Source organism: Neoarius graeffei, chromosome 10 (assembly GCF_027579695.1).
Source record: "Neoarius graeffei isolate fNeoGra1 chromosome 10, fNeoGra1.pri, whole genome shotgun sequence".
Classification (NCBI taxonomy): domain Eukaryota; kingdom Metazoa; phylum Chordata; class Actinopteri; order Siluriformes; family Ariidae; genus Neoarius; species Neoarius graeffei.
In genome coordinates, this window is record NC_083578.1 from 88,809,915 (window position 1) to 88,824,358 (window position 14,444).

Consider the following 14,444-nt stretch of genomic DNA (forward strand, 5'->3'; position numbering starts at 1 on the left):
ACCTCCTTCATTGAGATTTACCAGTGCATAAGCCACACCTCTTTCACTTAGCTTGACAAATACAGAAGCCACAGCATCTTCATTGAAATTGACAGGTACAAAGGCCAGACCTCCTTCATTGACAGTGACAGGTACAGAGGACACACCTTTTTCACAGTGATTGACAAGAACAATGCCAAAGCAAACTGATTTGATCATTTTTCTATATAATAAAACAATATTAAAGAGAGAGGCAGATTTTATTTTCAACATCATGAAAGTCAACTCTTTATTGCGCCCTTTAAAGTACTGATGATGTAGGTTTTGCCAATTTGCAAATGCCAGTTAAAGAGGTACTGCACACTTAAGTGTGTGTGTGTGTGTGTGTGTGTTTGAGCTGTAAACTAAATGATATGACTGTACTTTGAGGAATCACATCAATGATGGTGTTAATGCTGACAAAATGACAATTTTTTTATTTAAAAAATCAGCATTCAGTGGGTTGAAAATGACTCAAAGTGCCATCTACTGGTTTAAATCATCCCAAACCTTGCAAGGCCGATGCTGATGTAGAGTCGACTGTTTGGTCTTTCTCTACATCATGAAGTATTTATTTTAAAAAAAAAGAATGTTACCACACTCTAATCAGAAGTGGGCTTCCAACCTCCATCAGCCCCTCCCTCTCACCCCCACCTAGCCCCTCCCTCTCACCCTCCTCAGTGAACCATTGTAAAATCGTGAGCTAACATTTTTTTGTAGCTAACTTAGTCGTAGTTTGCCAGTAAGCTACTGCTGCTTAGCTGACTGACAATAATATGTCTGATATGTATATTAATAACATTAGCGCTAGCATTGATCAGTGCTTATTGGTTGTAAATCTCTGTAGCTAAGTGTCACGTTATCTTGTAAATGTTTTAATTGTGGCAGCGCTGTGTGTATTGAGTAAGTTTCTGCCATCTGCCATTTTGTTTTGAGGTCGATTGCGTAGGTTAACACAGATGACGCTGACCCCAAGTGTCTCATTTGCTGTAAATTTGCATCACAATTGGTAGCACGGTGGTGTAGTGGTTAGCCCGGTCGCCTCACAGCAAGAAGGTTCTGGGTTCGAACCCAGTGGCCGGCAAGGGCCTTTCTGTGTGGAGTTTGCATGTTCTCCCCGTGTCTGTGTGGGTTTCCTCCGGGTGCTCCAGTTTCCCCCACAATCCAAAGACATGCGGTTAGGTTGACGTGGGGCGGCCTTGGGCTGAGGTGCCCTTGAGCAAGGTACCGAACCCCTGACTGCTCCCTGGGCGCTCTAGTGTGGCTGCCTACTGCTCTGGGTGTGTGCGTGTGTGTTCACTGCTTCAGATGGGTTAAATGCAGAGGATGAATTTCACTGTGCTTGAAGTGTGCATGTGATGAATAAAGGTTTCTTCTTTGAATGATGGTGTTGTGTCTCACCGCCACCTGCTGGTAGCTTTGAGTACTGCACTGCAACTTTAATATAGAGGAAAAGGCATTCAGGTACTAAAGGAGAAATCTGATTTGCATATTAATCTTTATAACTAACATGTGATCATCCAAGATTGGCCTTTCATCAGGTCTTGGTCTATTTTCAATTTCATATTAAAGGTTTCTCACAGTGCCATTCAATCTGTTGCTGATAGTGGTGCAGTGGGACTTGTGCTGCCTTCAAGGGTTTTTTTTGTCTTTGCTTTTTCCCTCAATCTTTATTTATCTTCAAAAAATGTACAAAGAACAAAGATGTACACAAACCATTATAAAATGCAATTTTACAAACGAACATATGTGAAGGATAAACAAGGAAAATAGGACAAAATTAATAAAAGAAGAAATAAAGTGTAAATAAATACAGAGGAAAACAAGTCTTGCCAGGCAAAACAAACCTCGCCGGCAGCACTTATTTTATACCTGTATGTTGATAATGGTAATATTTCTCAGTCATCAGCTGTCAGGGTATAGTCCTATGAAAATCCATGACCTTGAGTTTGACATTTTAAAGTCATTCAAGGTCAAAGGACATGGTGTCAAATGAAAGCCCATATGGCACTTCCTATAAGTTGATAATGGTAAATATCTGTCTACCATCAACCGTTTTCAAGTTACAGCCCTCTGAAAATCCGTGACCTTGAGTTTGACCTTTCAAGGTCAAAGGTCATGGTGCCGGATGAAAGTTCCATATATGACTTGCTATATGTTGATAATGATAAGCATCTCTCTATCTCTAACCGTTTTCGAGTTATATTGGAAATATGCAAATTTTAGCAATGTCCCCCCCCCGACATTTGACCCCAACCGCTAAGAAAACTATGAGAGATACCCCATTGTGTAGCATATCAATGGAAGCAGAATTGAAAGTTGAACATTTTGGAATTGGTTTGAAATAAATATGATGAATAAGAAGGAAGTGATTGCAAAAAAAAAGATTTTGACCTTTTTGGTGACCTTGACCTTGAACAGATGACCTTCAAAATGTTGGAGGTTCTATTTGAGACCAACGCCCATCTATCCTGAAATTTTCATGAAGATTGGTCCAGCCATTTTCCCGTAATGTTGCTAACATAAAACAAAAAAACAATGAAACCCCACCAAAAACAATACCTCGCCCCCTGGTGGGCTCCGTCCCGGGCGAGATAAAAATGCTATGCACAAGTTCGTGAGTACAAGTTTGGAGGTCAGGATTACGAGATGGCGTATGTTTAAGTGGTTTTGGTTTCATTTCATCTCATTATCTCTAGCCGCTTTATCCTGTTCTACAGGGTCGCAGGCAAGCTGGAGCCTATCGCAGCTGACTACGGGCGAAAGGCGGGGTACACCCTGGACAAGTCTCCAGGTCATCACAGGGCTGACACATAGACACAGACAACCATTCACACTCACATTCACACCTACGCTCAATTTAGAGTCACCAGTTAACCTAACCTGCATGTCTTTGGACTGTGGGGGAAACCGGAGCACCCGGAGGAAACCCACGCGGACACGGGGAGAACATGCAAACTCCGCACAGAAAGGCCCTCGCCAGCCACGGGGCTCGAACCCGGACCTTCTTGCTGTGAGGTGACAGCGCTAACCACTACACCACCGTGCCGCCCTGGTTTTGGCTTTAAAAAAAAAGGAATAATAATTTTTTTAAATAGGACGATGTGAGAAAACATATTTGGTTTGTTTCATTTATTTATTTAGTCCAGTTCCTGAATTTTAATTGTGACATTTTGGTGGCGGTCAAGCAAACTCAACTCATCCTGATAATTACAACATTTCCATCAGGACTCGAACACAATCATCGGTATTACTCATGCAGAGATGAGTGGGACACATTCTACCTACTATTCAAATCAGTGATGTTTGTCCCACCCAAAATATTCCAAGATTTTGCTTTTAAAAATATGAATAAATGTGTCATGAGAATTAAGTTCTCATCTCCCTTCCTGACTGAAGGTAATAAACATACAATATACGCACTCATACAGGAAAATGCGAGTGGATGGATTTGACTCAGTCACTTAATCCATCTGTCCCTGTCCCCCCAATACTGAAAACACACTAAAACGCCCTTGAACACAATATTAACCCTTGCTTCATCTCTGATTAAAGGGGCCATTTCACTCTTCCCAGAAACCTCTGCGTTAAGTAGCGCGTCACCATTTTCGATGCCATCGATATTCCACTGTGTTCTGTTTGCAAAACAATTCGCAACATTGCGGTGACATCCTGAGCCATAGATCATAATTTATAACGTCAGAGTAATTATAATTCTTTCAACTGATCCATTCGGGTTCATATGGTTATTCTGTTGTCACGGATCAGAACCGTTTTCAGCTATCGAGGCTGAAACTCGACTCCTCGTCAATTCTTTGATTCTTCTTCTGCGACAATGTCTTCCATTTTTATTAGTGAAAGATTTCTTGTAAAGGTTCAGTATTCAGCGAAGTGAGCCCTCATGGACAGAGCTTCAAAATGCAGTGGCCTATATGTAAACAAAAACAACATTGGGTCAAGTCAAAAGGTCGCTGGTTTGATTCCCTGGACCAGCAGGAATAACTGAAGTGCCCTTGTGCAAGGTACCTAACCCTTAACTGCTCTCCAGGCTGCTCTGGGTATGTTGTATGTCTGGATAAGAGCGTCTGCTAAATGCCTTTAGTGTAATGTAATGTAACAGACTGGATTCTGGGAAGGATGAGCTGGCCCTTTAAAGAGAGCGATGCAGCAGCACTTTAGTACAGAATTTTAGTCTGTCCAGCTCTGTTACTTCCTCTTGTGTGCACTCTTCCAAAACTTTACATACAGATTTGTCCTGCTGTCTCTCCTTTGTTTGCTGGGATGGATGGATGGACATGGGTTAGGGAAGAAGGTAAGGGTCAGGCACATAACACATGCACCCACACACTTTAGACACTAATCGATGGCCTCACATTAATCTCCGACTGATTGCAGCTGCCTGAAGATGTACTGCTCCACACGGCTGCTTTTACACCAGATGAGTTTTATATTCTGTCTGCATGAAGGACTGATTTTAAATCAGTATTGACTTTTATAAGGGATAGAACAGAAAAGAGAGGTGTGTGTGTGTGTGTGTTCATCTGCAATATTCATTACCTTCGAAGATGCAGTCTCATCTCTTTCTCTCTCACAGTTTTAAAGCAGCAACCAGATCGAGTTTTCAGTCTCACTCACACACACACACACACACACACACACACTTATTCACTGATTCATCTTCAGTAACTAATTTAACCTATCTATAATCTATACCGCTGATCCATCAGGGTTGTGGAGGAAGCTGGAACCAATCCCAGCTGACTTCAGATCAGATGAAAGGTGGTGTTCACCCTGGGCAGGTCATCAATCTATCACAACCATCACACTCACATTCACACCTGAGGGTAATTTAGAGTACCTAGTTGACCTAAACTACATGTCTTTGGACTGTAGGAGGAAACCAGAGCACCTGGAGAAAACCCACACAGGTACGAGGAGAACATGCAAACCCCAAACAGAAAGGCCTCAGCCGGCAGTAGGGCTCGAACCCAGAACCTTCTTACTATGAGGCAACAGTGATAACCACTGCACCACCATTCTGCCCCTGATTTAACCAGGTAAAGACCATTTCTGTGTGTTTTGTTAAATAAAACCAACTAAGGTTATTAGAAATCATTGCTTTCAGTTGCATAAATTGTGATGCAGTCACCTTTACTGTTATCACCGTAACGTCTCCAGTCATTTTATATTTGGTTAAAAGATCTAAAACTCCGAATGCAAAATGGTGGATCCTGCTGAGCTCATGGTGATAAAACATCAGATTGCCTAAGAGAAATAAATTCAAAACAGAATTTATGTTTGTTATTTATGGAGAAATTCTTCTGTGTTGTTCCTCGATAACCTGCAGGGGGCGATAAACCCATATGATTCAGTTCACTTCCATGTCTACGGACATATTCGCTCATCCAGATCATCTAGAAAAGGTATGAGGACCTGACTGGGGTTTAATCTTTAAGATATCTCAGCATTCTGAGATTAATCAGTGTAAACATCATCCAAGAAGCTTCAGCACATCACAGTACGTTTTATTGGAAAATGGAGGATTAAAGCGGCTGTTCGTGAGATGAAATGGTGTAGTCGGATTACTAATCTAACCAGTGACGTGGTCCTACAATGTTTTTTTCCCACTGCATATCCAAGAACAAGAACGGACCCAAACCGGAGCCTTACGGTTCCTCTACTGGAACCATGACTCGAAATGATTCACTCTGATTCATTTACCAAATTGTTCAGCTGAAGTTTTGCTAAAAGTAACTGTTTACTCAGTCAAACAATTTGAGCTAATATTATAATCTTTGTTATTTTGTATAATTTTATAATATACTTTTATGATTTTTCAGACCCAGCTCAACAAAGCATTCGACTGCACCTAAATGACTCGTTTTAACTGATTCACTCACCAATTCTTGATCACAATTAAAATATTCACTGATCCAATCCATTCACCTAATCACTGAACCTGAGAAAAGTGAATCCCTGTCATAACCGAAAGATTCACTGATCTGATTCACTGAATGGGAAATGAGCGAATCTTTATCATGACCAAAAGATTCATTGATCCAATCCAATCCGTTCATTGATTCACTGACTTAAAGATGAGCGAATCTGCATCATAACTGAAAGATTCAAATGCTGTGACTGTATTTCAGTCATGACTGATCCAAACAATGATTCACTGAATTAGAAAAATGAGCAAATTTCTGTTACGATCTAAAGATTCATTGATTCAATCCATTCACTGATTCACTGAATGAGAAATGAGTGAATCTCGGTCATGATCTCGGTCAAAGATTCACTGATTTCCTGAAGAATAAATGAAAGAATCTGTCATGACCAAAAGGTTCAATAATCCAAACACTGATTCGGTGAAAGGGAGATGAATGAATCTTATGATTCATTGTATCAAGGATTCATTGTGCATCCAACTGCAAAAAAGACGCAATTCATGGACTTAGGAAATATCTAACATTGAGAAACTGACTGAACGACTGACTGATTCAAACACCAACCCGCTGAACTCAAGAGGAGTGAATCATGACCAAAAGGATTCACTGAGTCAAGAGATGCAGTTCACATGGTTTCAGATTCGACATTAGCAGATGTTTAAAGAACACAGATGGATAAGTGTATCACATAAACCTAAACTAGAGATGTCCCGATCCAGGTTTTTGCACTTCCGATCCGATACCGATATTTTTTTTCACTTCCGATCCGATACCGATACTGGCCGATACGATACCGGCCTATCCGAGCATGTATTAAAGTTCAAAGTTATTTACCTTCCTTACCTAGTTGTCAGACTCATGTTGAAAAGGGTTTTAGTACTCTTGAGAACAGCTAGCCAGCTGAATTAGGTGAGTTTGAATAATACACAATGGTTGATAACAAGAAACTGACCTGTTTATTCAGGGATAAACACAAAATAGACAGCATTATAAATAAAAAAACAGAAATGGCATCAGTGGTCAGTAAAAAGTGCAAATAAGACTGTAAACTGTATCAAAAAAGCAAAGCACATAAACAACCTTATCTGTATCTATAATATAGTCTATTAACTCAGCATCAGTACTCTTCTCTTGAACAAGTGTAAACCAAGGCTTTAAAAATCAGTGCAAATAATACTGTAAACTATTTAAAAACAAAAATGCCTTCTACTCCCCAATCTGCTAGTGTTAGTTGTGTAGGACCTTTCTTTTTGTCTGCAGTTTTTTTAAGATACTCTTCGTGTTCTTTATGGTGGTATTTTGCTAAATGCTTTATTAAGTTGGTTGTATTAAAACTTCTTACAGCTTTACCACCACGCCTGACTTTATTGTGGCATATGTTGCACTCCACCTCTTCGTCTTTGTCGTCCTTTAGGGTAAAATGATCCCACACAGCTGACATCTTTACCGTGAAACTACTGCTAAATTTACATCGCCGTGATAATGTAGAAGATGCCACTGAGGTAAATTGTAAGACGCTAATGCTGGTGCTGAAGGTGTGCTGGAAAATGCGGACCGGATTTTGGGGAAACCAGAGCAAAAAACTGGAATGGATTATCTAAATCGGTGCGCTGGAAAACCCGGAGCGGAGTTTTTTTTAAAAATGGATCGGGAGTCTGGATCGGAATTTTTCCGCGCCTGCCGATCCGATCCCGATGCGCATTTTTTGCTGATATCGGCGGCCGATCCGATCCTAATATCGGATCGGGACAACCCTGACCTAAACACAGTCTCTATTTCATCATCATGAACTCGGTTAGGGATGCGTCAGGAATGTGGGGGTTTGGTTTGAGATTCTGAACAGCGACTGAATGAACAGAGTGATCCATTAATTTTAGTGACTTGTTAAAAAAAAGAATTGTGAATCATTTGCAAATGAAATATGTCGATTAAAAACTCTGTATGTGGTTTGTGCCGGTATTGATTTTGAGAAATTGAAAAAATAGCCCGAATGAGGCTAGAGCTCATACCGGCCACTGTTGTTGTGTGTGAGTTTGAAATCCGATCGATCCTGTAGGAGGAGGAGCGATTTTCTTTGTGAAATTGCATGTGACCCCTGTGTAGCCGCATCCATGCCACCATCTTGACAACCGTCAATAATCCAAAGAGACACAAGAAAGAGAGAGGGAGAGAGAGATAGAGAGAGAGGCAAGAGAGGAGGGAGAGAGACATGCAAGAGAGACAAGAGAAAGGGAGATGAGCACGAGAGAGAGAGACACAAGAGAGACGAGAGAGGGGGAGATGAGAAAGAGATGGAGAGAGAGACAAGAGAGGAGAGAGATGAGAGAGGTACGAGAGGAGAGAGACATGAGGAGAGAGAGAGAGATAAGAGATATAAGAGAGGAGAGAGATACGAGGAGAGAGACAAGAAGGGAGAGAGATGAGAGAGAGAGGTAAGAGAGGAGAGAGACACGAGGAGAGAGAGATAAGAGAGGAAAGAGATGAGAGAGATAAGAGAGGAGAGCGATACGAGGAGAGAGAGACAAGAGAGGAGAGAGAGGGACAAGAGAAGAGAGAGAGACACTAGAAGAAAGAGAGAGGAGAGAGAGAGACTAGAAGAGAGAGATGAGAGAGGGAGAGAGAAGAGAGCAGAGAGACAGAGAGAGAGAGAGAGAGATGAATGAGAGAGAGAAAAATGCAGGCATGTAGTGCTTGCTACTTGGTACCCACAAGATAAATCATTAGTCACCAGTGTGCCCACTAATTAAAATTTTCAGTGTTACTCGCATCCACATGAACACTTATAAATAAGTGTATTATATATTACGCAAATTATATTTACAACTTCCTGCTCAGAGTTTTCATACACACCAACCTGAAAAACATTCCATACGAGTTTGATCAAAATCTGATCACTCCTGTAGGAGGAGTAGCAATTTTTGTGAAATTGCGTGTGACCCTTGTGTAGCCGCATCCATGGCAGGTGGCGCCACCTGGTGAACAATTCTTGTTGGAATATGTCTTTAGAGTCTCCTGGGTGAGTTTCAGTGAAAACATCCCAGCAGTTTACAAAGAGTAGCATTTAATTTGACGAGTCACCCAAAAATTTCAGACGGCCATGAAATCGTAGATATGACAGGTGGCGCCACCATCTTGACAATTTTTGTGCACACCCACCTGGGGAACATTGTATGTGAGTTTGATCGAAATCCAATCAATCCTGTAGGAGGAGTAGCGAGTTTTGTAAATTGTGGGCGGATGACGATGGAGGATGCATGATTGCATTAGCTCATCCGGCCTGACCTATGGCTAGATGAGCTAAAAGGGTCCAAATGTATGACAAATGTTTTGTTATTATGTGGTTTTGTGTATCTAGTGTCACTTGTTGTTTAATACCCTTTTCCCAAAGTCCTATTAGAGCCGATCTTGATCAGTTTTTAAAATAAGGATTGCTACAGAGCTGAAGGTTAACAGGCTCAGGAACTTTCGAGATGCAAACTTGAAAACAATAACAACAACTGATGATAAAGGTCATTTTCACTCAGAATGAGTGTATGCCTTTCCGGAAGCAGGTGTAGAGTCAACTTGTTGTGTTGGTAATAGCTTTAAACATTACCTAGTCACACGATCACCTGGCTGTCAAAACTGAGCAATGTCTGTCACTCGGCAAAAGCATGGACATTTGTTTGTCTGTGTGAAATATAGCATGTCGGAGACGAGTCGAGTAGGTTCTGGTGGTGAAGCAACACCTCTGCAAATGGTCCGTCGAGTTACATAAGCACAACAGATGAGTCAGAGAGAGAGAGAGAGAGAGAGAGACAGCACAAGAGATGTAATTTAGCAAGTCAGAAAAAAATTTATTTCCAGTGCAGACATCTCTCCTCTCCTCTCCTCCTCCTACATAAAAGCCTGGAGACTGCAGTGCAATGCGGGAGAGCGGCATCACTCCTACTTTCCTCGCTTCTATCTCACAATGCCATCTGCAGTATGACTCAACACTTAGTGAAGCAAATCATAGATATTATCGACTTTTACCAGTCTGACATTCATATTTACGGTACGTGCTTTTATTCCAGTCCAAGCACAGAGCCGATTAATGGGCACAAAACTATCAAATCATGTTCATTACATCGCTGTTAGTTATCTCACTTATTATGCACAACCAATCCAGGCTTTAAATCAGTGACACACAAGGGTGGCGGACGATTCTAGCAACTTTTGCAACTTCTGTCATAATACGATGCTGCTGTTATACGGTTGTTGTTATGGATACGTCTCAAACCCATATGGCTGTACGGATATGACTGTAAATCAACAGCAAATAAAAAAATAACTCATCTGACATGTCATGCTCTCTTTTATGAGAGAAGAGTTGAATATTTTCCTTCCTAAGTGAGGTTTAGTGGTGACTTTATGCATTAGCATTAGCACAATGGCCTTTAGCTAGAGAGCCAGGTAGCATTAAATAAATAAATAAATAAATAAATAACGCGGCCATTTTAAAACCTATGAATCTGTTTCAAAGTTATTATAGTTTTGGAATTCCTTGATGTGGCGGCACGGTGGTGTAGTGGTTAGCACTGTCGCCTCACAGCAAGAAGGTCCGGGTTCGAGCCCCGTGGCCGGCGAGGGCCTTTCTGTGCGGAGTTTGCATGTTCTCCCCGTGTCCGCGTGGGTTTCCTCCGGGTGCTCCGGTTTCCCCCACAGTCCAAAGACATGCAGGTTAGGTTAACTGGTGACTCTAAATTGACCGTAGGTGTGAATGTGAGTGTGAATGGTTGTCTGTGTTTATGTGTCAGCCCTGTGATGACCTGGCGACTTGTCCAGGGTGTACCCCGCCTTTCGCCCGTAGTCAGCTGGGATAGGCTCCAGCTCACCTGCAACCCTGTAGAACAGGATAAAGCGGCTAGAGATAATGAGATGAGATGATTAGTTTAAAACATTTTGTGCATCAAATCTAGTGTTTTTCTCTTTTTGTTTGTTGAGCCAAATCTCCAGAAATCTCCACACGGCAGTTCTGCAGCACTACAGCTCGGTCTTTTGGCTCAGTTTAGCAGCTCAGGTCGAAAAAAAAGCATTAATTACTGCAACACAAAACACACATCATGTTCGATTCGATTCACTTCCTGCAGTCGAGTCGATTCGGAAATCTCAAGCAAACTGAGATGACCTTGCTAAGACGCTCTCGGAGCCGTGTGAGCTGTGACCTCACCCGCCTAAAGAACCGTACCGAGGAAGCGAGGATTTACTCCCACCTTCAAGTTAAGATGCATCCGGGGTGGGGGGCGTGTTGTCCTGGAATTATTCAAACCAGGAAATCATGTTCGAGAGACAGTTGTGCCAATGCTTTAATCAATGATTATGTTGTTTGACTTTGGACTAAGTTTCCCTTTAAAAGACTCGACAACAAATACAAGTAAACAACCGACTGGAAGTAAGATCGAGGTCGTTCTAGGATATGTGGAGAATGACTGAAAAAAAACAGAAATGAAAGATATGTCGACTAAGTGCAAATGATACACTCTAATAACAATATATTGGTGATATTGGTGTATAACAAGTAACTATGAGGAATTTAATTACAATCTGAAGCACCACACAGAGATCTCACACAGCGAGCGCGAGCTGGTGGTGTTTCTGCATGAACACTCTGAGTCAAAGCTGAGTCAGGCATTTCCGAAAGCTCCAGGAGGGAATATTAACTTGACTTATGATTGCTTCATGACTGGATTATAACAACACTGACCTCTGTGTTCCACGACTCTTCTTAACACACGCTCAGGAATGGGTTACTTAGAGCACAAGAAGAGGAGTGTGTGCTGTGAACACTGAAGTTTATACACACACACACTAATAACCCTTAATGATTACAACCATTACTGGAAAAAAACCCTTCATGTTCACACTTAAATCTGAAACAAGTGACACTAATTTAAATATCTCATCTCATTATCTCTAGCCGCTTAATCCTTCTACAGGGTCGCAGGCAAGCTGGAGCCTATCCCAGCTGACTACGGGCGAAAGGCGGGGTTCACCCTGGACAAGTCGCCAGGTCATCACAGGGCTGACACATAGACACAGACAACCATTCACACTCACATTCACACCTACGGTCAATTTAGAGTCACCAGTTAACCTAACCTGCATGTCTTTGGACTGTGGGGGAAACCGGAGCACCCGGAGGAAACCCACGCGGACACGGGGAGAACATGCAAACTCCACACAGAAAGGCCCTCGCCGGCCCCGGGGCTCGAACCCAGGACCTTCTTGCTGTGAGGCGACAGCGCTAACCACTACACCACCGTGCCGCCTAATTTAAATATATAGCGGATATTACACACAGTTATGCAAAGATATTAAGTTTATCGTCGAGTGGTGAACATCTGAATGAATGCAAATATTTTCAACACAAGAAGTTAAACTTCACATCTTCGCACCACCGTATAATGTTCTTTATATTATATGGACACATCCACACACACAAAAAAACAAAAATGCAAGTTAATCAAAAGAATTTTAATTTTGAACCAGTTCACCATTTTGCCAACGCGCATCCAGGCAGCAGGAAAACACTGGGAGAGACGTCATCGGAGTGAAATATCAGGAACTATTATACATACAGGACACTTTTTCGATGGAATAAAAACATGTGTTCTATTCCCTTCTAGCAGGTTTCATTCATTTGGTTTGATAGCCAGTGGCGGCTGGTAGTCTTTCAAACAGGGGAGGCTGGTCGGTTACGATATTTCCAGATTTTAAAAGAAAAAACACATCAGTTTTGCCCATACTCTTGCCTCTGATCTGGCTGATTGTTGGCAGCGTCACAAACTGTGAAATAACAGGTTCTTTTGGCCCATTAGCCTACTGTCCAATATACATGATGGTGGTGTTGGGGGGGGGGGGGGGGGTATATTTTAACATTTTATATTTTAAAATTGTGGCATGTTGTTTAAAAAGTGATCATTATTGAAAGCAGCTCTTTGTCAGGAACCTCAGCATTCAATGACACTTTCCCTATATTTTACTTATTTTGACTGAGAAATGTTTTATTGACAATTTTGATAACCCTTCACTTTTAATCCAGGTCTGTAGTGTGAAATGTTCTCGGCTGTGTTTTTGTTTAAAAATGTTTTCCAAATTGTAGCTGTGTTTAATTCATATCCAGAGAAATATATATTCCAATATAATATACTCAGCATAAACATTTTAAATAGATTCTATATTTTTGGTCCATCCATGACATATTACTAAAGTAGCCTATTTACTGTTGTTGATGTGGGTCACTTGCTGTTAGCCAATTCACTTTCTCGTACCAGGAGAGCTGAAAGGAACGAGTATTATTCCCTACCTTTTTCACCAAGTCAATTTGAGGCGTTGGTCTACCCTGCTCTTTAATTTTAATTTTTTCCTCGAAAGGAAGACTGGCAAATGGCTTCGCCAAAATTAAATCAGCAATGCTTGGCATCCGTGCGCAGCTTTCTTGCTAGCTGACTAGCCCCCTCATGTTCAAGTTCAAGTTCAGTCACTCAAATAAACGAAATTTCTGGAACTAAGATAGCAAACTTGACAACACTATATTTACACTTTATTTACAATGAAAATATATACAAACTAAAAAAGCTGGTAGAAACCGTATGTAATGAATGAAATCGAAATGTAAGCTGATCTCTTACAATACACCACAGCACTTGCGAATTCGCATGGGACTGAACTGAGATTCACCGCTGCCTGTCTATAGTTGAAACGAGCTGTCAATCAAAGAAAATATCCGGCCGCTTTCACCAATCACCAGTCTCCTCGCGGAAACTGCCATGTCCCTCCCATGTGAGGCTGGGAGTCCGTGGGTGGGCGTTTTCGCAGTATTTGTCCAATAACCGTCTTGCATTTTGAGATTGAAAAGCGCATAGCTCCCAAATGCCGTTGAAGTCCACTGAGGCTGGGAGTCCGTGAGACTCCGTGGGCGGGCGTTTTCGCAGTATTTGTCCAATAACCAAATTGCCTTTTGAGATTGAAAAGCGCATAGCTCCCAAATGCCATTGAAGTGCACTGAGTCTGGGCTGCATCGCGCTGTCACGAGGGGGAAAAACTCACGCACACATTAGGCGAACTGGGGAAAGCTATAACGGAATGATTTCGCACTGTAGTTGGGTTGAGCACATATATTTCTATGATTCGATGTTCGTCATTTTTAGAGGAGGCTGAGCCTCCCTCGTTGTCTTAGAGCAATCGCCCGTGTTGATAGCATGCAATATTGTTAGCATATCGCTTATCCTACGTGTATTACGTCACTCTACCCAATGGAGAATGAGCACTGAATATGGTTTACGATGCTGCACGGTTGTCAAGACAACATGATGTCGCAGATCGGAGCTGACGCAAATATTCAATGAGAAAGTTTTCTTCTGGGGCGTCACGGTGGTGTAGTGGTTAGCGCTGTCGCCTCACAGCAAGAAGGTCCGGGTTCGAGCCCCGTGGCCGGCGAGGGCCTTTCTGTGTGGAGTT